The sequence below is a fragment of the Bolinopsis microptera genome, chromosome 4 (genome assembly GCF_026151205.1).
Source record: "Bolinopsis microptera isolate Bmic1 chromosome 4, MBARI_Bmic_1.0, whole genome shotgun sequence".
In the NCBI taxonomy this organism is placed as follows: domain Eukaryota; kingdom Metazoa; phylum Ctenophora; class Tentaculata; order Lobata; family Bolinopsidae; genus Bolinopsis; species Bolinopsis microptera.
Window position 1 is genome coordinate 2,192,189 of NC_087075.1, and position 13,858 is coordinate 2,206,046.

Sequence of the window (13,858 nt, forward strand, 5' to 3'; positions counted from 1 at the left end):
TTATCGTCATTTTCTCATGGTTTTTAATTTCCGTCATCTATTTTTCGATATGATTTTAGCGCCTAATATAGCTAATATTTTTAATTTAATAATATCACAATCTTACCCATTAAGATATTTCGACTGGAAACTTATTTCTGATTTGACTAATCATTATATTTATTGCTTTGAATAACATCGTTTTGAATTCATCAATGCATTATTTCGATTCTTGGGTTTCTAATATTTAACATGACTATAACAGGTAATAATTACATTATTTATAAGAGTTTCTTGACGAAAATTTGATAGCTAGAAACCTAACACGTAAACAAACTCTAAACTCTAAGCTCTTTCCATCGATCAGTACATATAATAATAATAACTAAATAATAACTAAATATCTCCGACATGAATTATTCCTGGGAACAACAAATTGTAAAAAAAATTAAAATCAAACGCAACCCAACCTATATTGAAACCAACTACATATAATCTTAGCTATTTCAAAATAATTCGTATGTAACAGACGGATCGAGCACTATTTAAATATAGCTTGTTGCTCAATAAGTGACTGTTCACATTTACGATATGTCACGTTTAAACGGTGTGTTAGAACAGGTCCTTCTCCAAAAGGCTATTGACCTTCTTTCAATCTTACAGTAACTATTACAGTTAAACATGATACGCATAAGTAATGACTATTCAAAACATGCTTCGTTAAAAAATGACAAATATAAAATAAAGCCATAAAAAGAATCCAGCTCGGCCAATCTTAGGATAATTATAAAACTCATAATGTCTCATTAACTCAATTATAATTTATAATCTATCAACTAATAATAATCGATGTTAACAATTAGTGCTAATTAGTGCTAATTATGCTAGCAGTAGAAAGTCAGGGCATCTTGTTGGTTGCCACGCAACATGAGGATGGGTGATAAGTTGTTAGACATCACTTCCAACCAAGACATGTATTTTTGTGGAGGTGTGCTGTCACGGGGTACCGGCAACGTTCTGAGGAAAGTGAAATGTCAACGCTGAGATGATACCAACTAAACAGTAAACACCTTGAAAACAAGAATTTCGCCGCGGTTACACCACGCACGATCGATTTTCCCTACAATTTTAGGCCTGCAGAACTTGAAAGATTCTGCGTGCATTTTAAGTGTTGTCGTCGACATAATGTGTTTAAGAAAGTCACACGTGACAGTCGCGATTAGACTGTAGAGTCTCCCTTCGGCATTCGCACACCAAATAAAACAGAATAGTTTGTTACGCATCTGAATAAAGCTCTTTTTTTTTTATTAAATACTTTTCAAATTTTACAGAGTACAGCAATAGATGAATATAAAATAGAATCGTTCAAAATATCGCCCCCATCTGTAAAATATGATGGGCACCCAAACACGGTAAACACATAGTGAACTATGTCCGCAGTAACTTGGACCCATTACATCGAATTAATCTAAATCCAAAAATTTATGAAAAACTATTTAATAACAAACAAATCCATGGTGAATAACTGTGGATATATAGTCAAAATTGGTATTTCAATACGTCAAATTCCAGATACATTAGATACAGGTCTGATATGGTCATTAATGTGTGAGAAGGTGTGCGGGTGAAGTGTGATATGACGTTGAAAGAATAGGAAGGTAGATAAAAATTAATAAAACAAAATAATAATAATATGGGGAGCAGAGAGACTAGGCTAGACTGTTGTTTCACTATCCAATAAACATTTCCATAGATGCTTAGTGACCGCAGCTTTGAAAAGACTAGTAGACACAATCTGTCTTACTTGTAAAGGGAGTCCATTCCACAGTATGTGGGTTCTGTAGAAAAATGATTTTGCCAGTGGGCTATTTGAGGTACATATGGTGAGTGAATTCTGACTTAACTTAGGTAAAATTGATGACACAATAGACAGACTGTCGAGGTGGCAACGTCTTAGTCGAGAAGTGCCCTGATATAAAGAGAGATAGTGAGGCAGCGATACAGGAATTAAATTGTTCAGAACTTTGTGGAAAAAAATAAGATCATTCAAGTCAAACTTTTGAGACAAAGGGAGAATGTCGACAAGCTTGCACTTTTTGACATATTGCTCAGGTGGATAACTGCGGCCCTCTTCAGACAGAATCCATTTAATAGCTCTCTTTTGGAGACTTTCTAATTTATCACTAAGTGATTTATTACAAGGGCGCCAGATTATGGAACAATTTTCGAATTGGCTACGAACTAGGGAGAGGTAAAGCGCCCGGCGACGTTTCAGATCAATGACAATATGGCCATCTCTTCTGACCATACCAAGTTGTTGGCAGGTTCAATAATCAGCAGAGCGAACTTCGAAGTACTGATTTCAATAATCGTGATTCAAGCACTGATTTCAATAATCGTGACTCGTGGAAGTGAGTTGTCGTCAGTCAATTGCTCAACTCGCCCTGGAGTCTCTATCCCGCTCTGGTCGTTTTTCTGAGCACCCAATCAGATGGGAGAGCAACTTTCGGTTAATCTTCATTGGCTAAGCTGCCTGCTATATAGCCAAGAAAATTGTCAAAATTGTCAAAATTGAGAATTATGACCCGCCCTCATTTCAATAAAAAAGGAGGAGTTACTGGTGAGTAGATACCAGAGCTAGAGAGACAACTATTTTTATCTACCAATGTCGTCAATCAACGCTCCCTGGAGCATATATTTCTGTCTGATCTGGCGGCTTCATTATTTTATAATGATTAAATTCATTATATTATATCTCCCAATCAGATGGGAGAGTTCATTCCGGTCAATCTTTATTGGCTAAGCTATAGTATAAGTATTCGCGTTCTGCTAAAGTGCTAATGCCGATTGCCGGTGTTAGCTGCTTTTCGGTCGCATCTCGTCGCTTCGTAATCAACTTCAACTTTAGTAAGGCTGTCTCAGAGACAGTATATCAGAGAAATTAATATCCCGTTAAGGTCAATCTTTCTCCGTTGTCCGAAAACTTAAATTACAGCTGCAACTTCCCCAAATGGGGCTTAAACTTGTAAATTAAGCCCCATTTGGGGAAGGGAAATGGCCGCGGTAAATCGGGGTTTGCGGTTATCGGGGCGCGATAAATCGGGGTTTTATATATTTGTGGTAATATTCTTACGAATCATATTCTAGGCACGATAATATGAGACTACTCGTTCTGGTAGGGCTGCTGACTTTTGTCTGTTCTGAGCTTGGTAATGAAGCACCAGAGGTAATGAAACTACCTCATCCCCTCTCAATACTGAACCTCACGGCCTGGGATAGAATCACACAATCAACCCAATTCCTGCTAACGGCACCCGGACTAGCTCAAAAGAAATTCGAGCACACAATCTGCAATGACTTTGTCTTTGGGGAAATAGCGTCATTAATCGCGGTACGGGATAACTCCATTAAATACAGATTCTGGGATATTGATCAATTTACGGAGGCAAGGGAGGGGAAATCCTTTTCCGGATACAAACTTTGCTACTACGGGAACTTCAATGTGTCAGGTTTACTGCGAGCAGGTTGCGTACTACCAGTAAGTCAGATGTGCAACAATTACTCATCCTGTCTAACGGACGAGTGTCACTGCGGCACCGAGACTTTCCTTTGCGCTGATGGTGATGGTTGTATTTCTTTGCAGCAAGTTTGCGACGGAAGAGCACATTGTAAGGACTACAGTGACGAATGTGCTTGTCAAGATTTTCTAACTTGCAAAAAGTTGCCCAGTTATAATCAGTCACAAGCAGAATGCTACATAGAGCCGGACTGCTTAAAGGCAAACTATGCGGCAGAAAAATTTTATGATGATTTAAAAACTTGGCAAGATGAAGATGATATAAGTATTGGACAGATATCATTAGATCCCAAAAAGGTTGAGCAATGCATAATGGATAGTACCTCAATCAGCTCTCACTGTAAAAGAATTAATTTGCATCATAAACTACAAGGAGCAAACTACCCGACGTACAAATGCGAAAACAAGTCTTACAGTAACATCCAAAGTGTGAGCCACAGCGACGGACGGAGGAAGATGGTATTCTGTGACCGTATTCAGCACTGTGAGAACGGTATTGATGAGCAGGACTGCCCAGACACGTTCTACTGCAAGTCAGACAACAAGCCCATCCCAATTAACATGACATGTGACTCAGTTTCAGATTGCTCGGATTCCTCTGATGAATGCAACAATTGCACCGCTACCTCCTTCCTCTCCTCCCAAGATAATCTGATAAGTGGCAGAGTGCTTCCTTACGTGGTTGCAATTCAGATGGCTTGCATATTAGTCCTCAATATATATGCAATCTACCATCATCTGAATACATATGACTCGACTGCGAAGGCAGCATTCAGGGTTGACAAGATTCAGTGCATAGTACTCGGTGGATATGACTTACTAATCGCCGTCTACCTCGCCACAATTGTAGGAGCCAACTTTGTCTACGATGGTGAGTACTGTCTATTCGATGTGTACTGGAGATCCTCCATGGTCTGCAGATTTGCGGGGACAATCCTCTTCGCAGCTAGTCAAGGTGCGCTGCAGGTATCTGTAGCAATGAGTATCTGCCGGTGTTTCACCTGTCTTAATGGCCTGTCCGGCAGGGAGATCACCATGTCCGGGTTCATGGCGGTCTTCCCCCTGGTTAACTGTGTCAATATTGCCAGAGCTTTTGCACCGTTTTTGGCAGCAATAACCGTGTTGTCTGAGTGGGCTGAAATATTCATTCATGAACATTTGTTTACTGGAAATCCTCTCATTACAAGAGGTAAGAAATTAGATTTAGCGAGGATGGTGACTGCTTACAAGCGCATTTCTTTCGATGAAACTTCCTCCATGTCCACCAAGAAACTTTTAGAGGAACTGAGCAGTATGACCTCCAACGGCGGAATCTTTGCTCCAGACAGGATCACATCCATTGGGTTTTACGGAAAATCGTCCATGTGCTACCCTGACTTATTCACAAACGAACGAGTCATGCTAGGCTACAAAATCTTCTACATAATAGAAAGCTGCCTGTATCTGACAATCATTATGACATGCTACCTTCTGATCTGTCGTCAGTTTATAAAATCTCGAGCACAAGCACGACCAACCAACAGAGCGGAGAATGAGTCTAATGACCAGGTTTTCTTTCTATCTCTGAAGATATCCCTGGTGATCGGATCCCAGCTGGTATGTTGGATCCCCGTCAATGTTGCAATCATTGGGAGCTTCTTCGACTGGTCCATTCCATTCTTGGATACTGACACTTTGATTGGAATTGTTGTCCCGATCAATTCGTTGATAAACCCCTTGATACATTGCAAGCCGATATATGACTGGGTGACAGGGAAGATCGCAATACTGAAACGTGAAATGATATCTTGGATTAACTCAAGAAGAATTAACAACAGGGTTGCAGAGATGGAGATGCAAGAACGTACTAGTAGTAATGTTGTTGCGCCTATCATGTAGACATATGTTGTGAAGTGACACACTATATTACAGTAGCAAAAGATCCAGGAAAAATCTGGATCGCATATGATTTGAAGAAAGGATTAGATCGTTATTACTTAGATCGTGCTGACTGTTGACTGCTGTGGATATGTATCTGACTAGCTATAAAGTAACTAACTATAAAGCTCTATCAATGCGAGTGACAGCTGAAAGTTAAGGATATTTACTTTTAAATTGTTTGGGATTGTTATTTTTGTTGTTGATTTGCTTACGTTATTTGCTACTTTTATCATGCTGACTGTACTGCCTAATTTTTATTTTTTTGGTTCTTTTAGAATGGGTTTTGTCTGCTTGTGTCCACGGTGAAACGAATCTGATAAAATACTAAGTCTTCTAGAGCAGTTTAACCAGTAAACCGAGTAGCCAAAGTAAGAAGAACAACTCCACTCCAACTCTTTGCAGTTACCACATCAGTTTATATTCCAGTTTAACCACAATCCCATGTCATATGCGCATAATATGATATATATTAATTTACCACTATCGGCTACCACTAGACCCCCCATAATCTCATAAAACGAACGGCTTTGATCGTTAACCATCACAGTGTTTGAACCTTGCTCTTTATTGTCATCTTGGTGGTTACATTATCATCCGACATGCTGCAGTTCGGGATTTTTTAGCTTTCATGCTTAACACAGAATGTTCATTGTTCAGATGTTGAGATCGAACCTCCGCTTCAAGAACTGGAAGGAGAACAGTTCACGAGGTCCTCAACACTTACGGGTGATCAGGCAATGGTAGAAAAAAAATAGAATACACAATTAGTACCACTGGATCTATCTGAAGGGACAGTAAACATAAACATGTCACCTGTAGATGACTATGAGAATCTCGCTCTAAAATGAAAGAATTTAGAACTTACAGCACTATAAGCTGAGTGTCTACGGTGGTTTTGTCCCTCAGCAACTCTCCCATCCTAATATACTGTTTCGTCTTAGCATCAATTTGTTCTGCTTCTTCTGCTGGCTTGTACTTCATGTAGTCGTCAATACTGAAAGAGAAAGTTTTAGTTAAAACAATGTTCAGACTCGTATATAGTGCTATCTAGAGAGAAAGAGAAAGTTTTAGTTAAAACAATGTTCAGACTCGTATATAGTGCTATCTAGAGAGAAAGAGAAAGTTTTAGTTAAAACAATGTTCAGACTCGTATATAGTGCTATCTAGAGAGAAAGAGAAAGTTTTAGTTAAAACAATGTTCAGACTCGTATATAGTGCTATCTAGAGAGAAAGAGAAAGTTTTAGTTAAAACAATGTTCAGACTCGTATATAGTGCTATCTAGAGAGAAAGAGAAAGTTTTAGTTAAAACAATGTTCAGACTCGTATATAGTGCTATCTAGAGAGAAAGAGAAAGTTTTAGTTAAAACAATGTTCAGACTCGTATATAGTGCTATCTAGAGAGAAAGAGAAAGTTTTAGTTAAAACAATGTTCAGACTCGTATATAGTGCTATCTAGAGAGAAAGAGAAAGTTTTAGTTAAAACTATGTTCAGACTCGTATATAGTGCTATCTAGAGAGAAGATCACAGGACTTTCAGCCGGATATCCGGTCACAAGCATGATATATTGTGAAGTGAACTGATAGGAGCTTGCAGTGAATCGAAATCTAGCGTCTGCCACCAAATAAAATGGGTGCAATTCTCGTCGAGAAGTGGGGGGGGGGGGGTCAACCTCATTTTACCTCATTTTACCTCATCCCAATTTTGCCTTTTTTGGCTGGCCTCATGAGGTAAAATGAGGTAAATTTCGGCAAAAATTTTTAACACGTAAAATTCTCTAAATCGTCAATTTAGTCACGAAGGAGTATGGAAGGAGTTCTAAATGTGTGCTCCTCTAATATAAACAGTAGGAAATGGTTAACTTTAGTCGAGGTCTCAGGTCTCTACAATGTCGGAAAGTTCCTGCAGGAATTTGGGCATTGCGCTTGAAGCGCAAGATTCACAGTGAATCTTGCGATTTAGATAATTTTACCTGTTAAAAATTGGTGAAAAATATGGGCGTGGCCCAAGTCAGTATTATACGAAACCGTAGACACAAAAAATTGTTTGGTTGTTCCTGATCCTATAAAGCAACTAATTAGAGGTGATATCTAATTATTTGAACGAAAAGTGGTTTTGTGAACCGCCCTTTATTCTATAGCGAATCATGAACATTGAACATGTACATAAGAACTTAGAATTGTATGAAGTATGAGTTTATATGAGTAATTTGTTATGAAATGACCTTTCACTATGCATTTTCGACTAAATTCATGTAGATATCCAATCCAGTTCCATGCACAATTGTTGTTTACATCAACATGGGAGACCATGCACAGCCTCGAATTATAGTATTAGTATAATGACTTCCAATAAACCTTTTTTGTTTCTAAAAAAAGGCTTAGAAAACTAGATTTATTTACCTCATTTTACCTCATCCCAATTTTGCCTTTTTTGGCTGGCCTCATGAGGTAAAATGAGGTTGACCCCCCCCCCCCCCCCCCCCCCCCCTTCTTATTAACTCATTTTGATGACTGTGTCTGACCTAAAATTGCACGAGAAATAGATAAAATTATGCGTCAGACAGGGCTCGACCAGGATACCGGCGCAGCCGGAATACTGGCCGGTATTCGGCAATTTTGTACCGGTACCGGCCGGGATTTTGGTTTTAGCCGGGATTTCAGCCGGGATTTTTCCAAAATAAATTCAGTTTTTTTTTTTCAACGTAAATTTGAGTCCAAAATTCGCAAATCTGTTAACATTTTCCTAAAACATTTTGATGAAATCATTGAACAATGGACTGGAGTCAATCTAGATTTAAAATAACCATGGGTTTCATGACGTCGATTTTATATTTTCGTTTACGAATAATGGACTTCTTTCTGACTTTAATGCTAGAAATATGACTCATGACTTAATTATTGTGACTAAGTGTCACGGCTCACGGTCTTGTGTTACCGAGGGACAAGTAAAACAGAGTTCTCCGGGTAAATAAAGCATTAATAAATGCTATTCAGTATTCACCCTATTCAATTATTCAGGTAAGGTTATTTAAACTGTAAAGTATAAAGCTCCAACGTCAAACTCCATGTTCAATTAAATTAGTTTTTAAATTGGTTACTTAAAAGAAACCAATATACCAGATCACAAATATGAGTTCTGTGTCAGTTTTGACTTATATAAACATAATTCAGTTTGTCATTCTAAAGAAGTAACGGAGAAATATTGGAAAAATCCCGGTACCGCTCCCGGAACCGGCCGCGGTATGACGCTGATCCCGGCCAGGTTTTCATTTTCATCCCGGTCCCAGCCGGGATGGAGGTAATCCCGGCCCAGTGCCGGCCGGGACAAAATGTCGATCACTGGTCTCAGAACTCACTAACACTTCCTTCTTACTCAAAATTGATGTTTTACATTATGACGAGCAACAAGCAACATATATTTTGATCCTTCGGTTCTAAATCTAAGGCAATCTGAGGTTATTTAAAAGCTTTCGCTCAGAAAATGAATAAAACCTTCAAATGGGGGTAACAAGGAGTTACAAGCGTTGCAAGTGTTCCATAATACAAAAATCTTTCTCCTACTGAGCAGAACCTTCCCCTTAAAAGTAAACAAATCGCCTCCCAACGACAATCCAGATCTATTAAGCAGCAGAGACAATCATTTAAGGAGACTTCAATATCTATCAGGATCATGATTATACTGCCGTGAGAACTAAGCACTTAGTTCTCACGGGGTTTAACACATAATATTTGGTTTTCTCGATTTCATTCATATTTAGACATAAGTCGGTGTAGATAATTGGTTATAGAATAATTGGACATAATTTTATGCTAAGTTGTACTTGTGTCTGCAGAAATATACGTGTGAACTGGTCATACCGCAAATGCTGAAAAAGTAGATGTTACCTATCATAAAATCATCGCCCGTACCGTACACGACTGAGTTATGACTGCGTAAACAAATTCTGTATCATAATGATGTGTCGCCATGGCAACCAAAACTCCATCGGGAGATCGGCTAGTAACGCATAATATACCTACAGTATCAAAACATTGCCATATCATAGCAACATTCCAGAGATTAGCTTATGTGTGTGTGTGTAAGAAAATGTATTATACAGTCTGCTAGAACATTCCGTTTACACCCATTGCTTATCAACTTGTTCAATTTATCTCCGAATTACACACAAATTTCAGAAATGATAGATATGTGCCGAACTAAGATTTTCTGAAAGTTTCGTAGACTTTAATCAATTACAGAGGGTGTGGACACTGGCCACCCCCTCTATTTCACTATTATGGTTGAAACTAGTATAGATTACAATAATTTTACAAAAGTCGAAACAGTAAACACCAATTATTAGGATACTTTAAATCACACCAAAATTGGTCCCACCAGATTAATGCAATGAAATCTGATGATGTCTTTTCAGTGAAAAAGAGGCCACACTGTAATTGATTACGGGTAAACCGCCCCTAAAACGTCACCTGTTTTTTGGGCCCAGATTGCCGAGTTAGGGCTAAATTTGCAGGGTTCTTAAGTGTCTAGGAATAATATTTAAACCTTTTTCTAGCCTGCCAGGAAGATTTGGAGATTTGAAAATAAAATCAGGTACAATTTTTTTGACGTTGAAATGGAGTCACTTTTAAAACACCACCCCTAAAATGTCAACTCTATATGTGTGATAATTACAAAATGTACAGAAGGCCTGATTTATCTTTTGTCACTAGTACTATTTGTTTTGTCTTATTAAAACATTAAGCTACTTGAAAACATTCACTCACTAAAGGAAGTACCTCAAAACCGTAATCACCCCCTAAAATGTCACGTGCACCACCCCTAAAACGTCAGCTAAAACAGGTTGTGTAGCACTCAGAATGTTGCTCAATTATTAATTTTAATCACTTCTAGGACAAATATAACCTATTTTTGAGAGGTGTCGACCAGAATTTCTCTCTCTGTTGAAAAAAAATGGTGGAATTTAGTCAATTTACTTTTTGTGACATTTTGGGGACTTTTTTTTGAATACCCAGAACTTACGGCAAAACAGTAACTCAGTCAACAAAATTTACACCTGTAGTTAGATTATCTAGTTATAAACTAACAATTGGCACAAAAGAAATGGATTCAATGAGATTTTAACCTAGTGCAAATTGCATGTTTTAATTGCATTTTTTGGGATTTTTAACATCATCCTGCATTTTGGCAATTTTAGTGACCTGTAGTTAACTAAGCCAACCCAGTAATCGATCTGACCTTCTCTATAGACTAGATTTGACTGCTTTTAGCAAAATTGGATGTCAAAAACTACTAGTTTATGGTAAACCTATGATATGCCCCCTAAAATGTCATTTTTTTCTCCCCTAAAATGTCAAATTTGTATTTTGTTCGCATGGTGTGCGATAATAGCTCTTGTTTTGGCACTTGTTAATTATTAACATCAACTATTAACGAAATGTGAGTATGCATTGCATCTTAGGAAAAGCCTGAGTAATTTGATCAGGTTAAATGACATTTTAGGGTGGATAATTAGACATTTTAGGGGATGTTTATTGCGATTAATAAAATAAAACTAATTCATTGAGCTGCCAAAGCTTTACAATATTACCATTAGATGCTAAATATGATGTTTAATAGGCTGGTACCTCCATTTTATGGTGCTTGTAGTCTCAAAGCCAGAATCTGATAAAATTACATTTTAGGGGGCGGCCAGGTGACATTTTAGGGGAGGGTAGTAATATTGAGTAATGTATAACTTTCCATATCTCCAGTCATATGTACAAAGTTGCTAAAATATGTAAATATCACTATCCTAGACCAAAACCGAGTTAATATTAATGAATTCCAGAGTTATAAAATTGTGCGCTTTTTGTCAAAAGTAAAAAATTCGTACAAAGTGAAAAAAATGCCCTTATGGCATCATTTAGATTCAATTTCAGGATGTGGCAGGGTCTGAATGATATTTTTTTATGTTTAGGAGTTACAAATGATTAGGTAAGATACTTTCTAAGAAGATGGGATCCAATCAATCAAGAGTGGCGTTTTAGGGGTGGGTGACATTTTAGGGGTGGTTTACCCGTAAAGTTTACGAAACTTTTAGAAAATGAGTTATATTACTTGCAACTATAACTAAGATAAATTGATCAGTATAAATATCCGGCCCAGTAAAGGCTTACTGGGCTTATCGACCTAAGAGAACAGCCCCCTGAGTGGATTGCAAGACAGTCTCAATTGTGATCTGATGGGCCCAGTTAGAAAAGCCTGATTGTGCACAGAACATCAGCTGTATTTGTTCTTAATAGCTTGATCTGCAAGAAGAAGCAATTAGGCGCTTTAAACTGGTGTTGAGGTTGAGGGTAGATAATAGATTTCGCCATTCTCTTCCTTCAAACCATTTCCGATGGTTTGATCGATGGTTCCTGTTATATATGACAATCAAGGCTAACCAGCCTGAAACGATAACACCGCAAACATTTGCTATACATTGAGTGATGCATCACGTTTCCATCCACCACATTTTAAAACGGTCATAAACCGGCTAAACTTAAATAACCAACTTCAGATTTTACAAGGGCCAAACAGGGTTTTAATATTAAATCTGATAAATTTAGTCAAACATATTTCTGTTTACACAGTTATATAACTATAGACTTAGTCGGCTGCCGGACAGTTCCGCCTAACCTAGATCAAGCTACCACGAGAAGATTTAAGATTTAAAACCAATTGTGAGCTTAAGATCATAGCAGTTATAGACTTAGAACCAAATTATATTGGTAGATTATTATCTCTGTAATAATAGACTTTACGATATCATGGAATAAAGTAAATCATGAAATATCTCTTTTACGACACAGGACTCCGTGTCTAAAGAAGGATTGATTAACGGCTGGAAAAAATGTAACTGGATATCTGCCACAGTGCTGCTATTATTAAGGTTGAAGTAACTTTTAGCACATAAAGAAGTCTGGTTTGCTAGGTTTTAATTGATCGTATAATAACAAATAAAAATAAGTTAAGACTACAAAAACGGTCAATAGAACCTAATTATAATACCTGTATCGAGAACTCGACTTCAATGTACTATCATTCTGCCAAATTATGTCATATCTTGAGACTTGATAGCTTCCTGAAACAGTTTTGAGTCAACATTTTCGTGATATTCTAGAAATTGAAACCAATTCTCATCTTTAAAAAAGTAAAATTCTATGGAATTTATTGAAATCTACTTTTTAAATTCTAAGAATTTGTTGATTTATTAAAATTCTGTCTCAATTAAGGGTACACGCAATGTAGTTCGACACGCCCTGTAGACTCACTTATTGGGTTCATGCTAGGCACCCTTTTAACCCCCTCTATGGTGAAGATGAGGATGGTAAGCTGTACAAGTAATGTGAGGAGAGGATGGGTACCATTTAGTACATTTTAGCTGTAGGTGTAAAGTAGCTCTTAGTCAAGGAGTATATAAATGACGGCACGACAAGGTTCTGCAACAGATCTCTGAACATGTTATCTTGTGAGCGCCGAGTGAACACTTATAAAAACACTTATAAAAACAAGGCCAGCGATGGAAGACAGTTCATTGACTAAGTCCCTGCTAGGCTGGGAGGAAAAAAGCAGGTACAGACGACCGAAAGGAGTCGTGGTTTGGGATCCTGAGTGGGTCTCGAGATTGGATAGTGTTGTCATATATCGGGCCTTATAATATTCTGAAGGTCACCAAGACGGCACTGTCTTATGGCGAGAGGTAACGGTACCATCTAAAGAACAGATTGCTGAATCATACGAGTAAAAACTCTACCTGTACAGCAGTCTTACAGCAGACTGAGATTAAAGCGCAAGAATGGTGCTGTTATAATTTTGCGTTTAAAGTTCTAGCACCTGGAGTGGTTGTTAACATTTTGGAGAGAGCTGAGTAGGCTAGTACGGGATAGTAGGGAAGAAGTAGCTCACTGTTCCAGATGGATCTACTTCTCATCAAGGAAGAGGGAGTGGTAGGTTTTTGTGAAAAATCATGATACGAACTTTGATGAACCCATAATAATATAGTGCAAGGATAGTATTCTCATAAGTTCTACCCTTACTACAGTGTACAATGTACATACTTAGTGATATTAAGCTGCAATCTAAAATTCATTAATTGAATCTCATAATCACTTCAAATCTTACCTAACAATTGCAGTCTAGCCTGATTGCGACATCGTTAGAAGTGAGAGATAAAAGACATTCAATTGTAATCCAATTCTGCGAGAGAAGATTTGCCCAGACAGCTGACAAGAATGTATTACCATACTTCCTGTAAATGTGGTACAGTTATTAAGTCCTATCAACCTTGGATATTATTTCAGTATGTTGTTTTACGTGGGCAACATTGTAGATTACAATGTTGTTGTAGAAGTACAAA